The sequence below is a fragment of the Suncus etruscus genome, chromosome 3, assembly GCF_024139225.1.
Source record: "Suncus etruscus isolate mSunEtr1 chromosome 3, mSunEtr1.pri.cur, whole genome shotgun sequence".
Classification (NCBI taxonomy): Eukaryota; Metazoa; Chordata; class Mammalia; order Eulipotyphla; family Soricidae; genus Suncus; species Suncus etruscus.
Genome location: NC_064850.1, coordinates 86,064,826 through 86,065,910, shown reverse-complemented (window position 1 = coordinate 86,065,910; position 1,085 = coordinate 86,064,826). Strand labels below are relative to the sequence as shown.

Below are 1,085 nucleotides of genomic sequence, written 5' to 3'. Positions count from 1 at the left end.
CCAGGGGAAACCACATTCTCTTCTCCATGCAAAATGTTCCTGTTTCCTTCAGCTGTCACTCAGTTGACAGAATTTCAAGTCTCCTTGACATCCGTCACCCTCCACTGACCTAGAGCTTATCAAGTAAGCTCAGAGAATAAGGCCGTCGGTGTTTGAATGGCAGGTGGTCATTTGTTAAAAATTAGCAAGCACAAGGTCTGCTGTATTCATACTCTAACTTGGCCTAACTGTGTAGAGTCTCAGGTGCTCTCATAAGTGACTGCATAGGTTGCAAACAGTGTTTCTCAGTGACAGCAGAAACTTTCAGAGCACTTAGAAACCTGGACTGATTTATCAAGAGTCTCACATGAGATCCTAGTTGGGCCTATTCAGAAAATAATTTAGGAGCTTGCTCCAGCAGCACATATAGTAAAATTAGAACAATACACAGAAGATTAGCACAGCCCCTGCACAAGGATGACATGCAAATTTGTGAAGCATTCCATATTTTTGAAAAAAAAAAAAAAGAAAAGAATTTAGATCATTGCTTGATGTAAGTTTATTTATCATGTCGATGACCCTATGACCTGTTTGCCCAGTAGAGTTTTGTTTAAAGCCAAGATATCTTTTCAGGATTATTCATAATTTCCCAATTTACTATTAAAGTATTCCAAATTGGATTATGAGATAATTATCACCTGTATTATATGATCAATAAAAGTATCTCACAATGAAACCTTTATAATAACCTTAGAAAAGGAATTGCCTCTAACTTCTACTAAATTCAAAACATTTTAGAACATTGTAGAGGCATCAATGCCAAATTTTAGAGTATGAGACAGCTGTAAAAGTGGGCCTCACTAAAGTTGCATGACCATCTTTAAATGTCAACCCCTAAGCAAACTGTATACTAGGAAGCCAATTACTAAAATCCTTAAGACTACAAAGTAGATCTATGCATTTAAGTGAACAGAATAGCATTTTATCTTTCCTTGAAAACATTTTATATTTCCTTGACACTCCATTCTTGTCTCTTATCTCAAGTAATGTATTCCCAGGGCCAGAGAGATAGCACAGCAATAGAGCCTTTGCCTTGCACGCCGTCA

At 37.1% G+C, this 1,085-nt stretch overlaps 1 non-coding gene across 1 annotated transcript; it reads left to right on the top strand.

The window, feature by feature from the left end:
* Window positions 1-388: 388 nt before the first annotated feature.
* LOC126004676 (U6 spliceosomal RNA) lies at window positions 389-491 on the top strand. The gene has a single exon (XR_007493941.1). It is a non-coding gene; the product is annotated as a U6 spliceosomal RNA (small nuclear RNA).
* The last annotated feature ends 594 nt before the right edge of the window (window positions 492-1,085 follow it).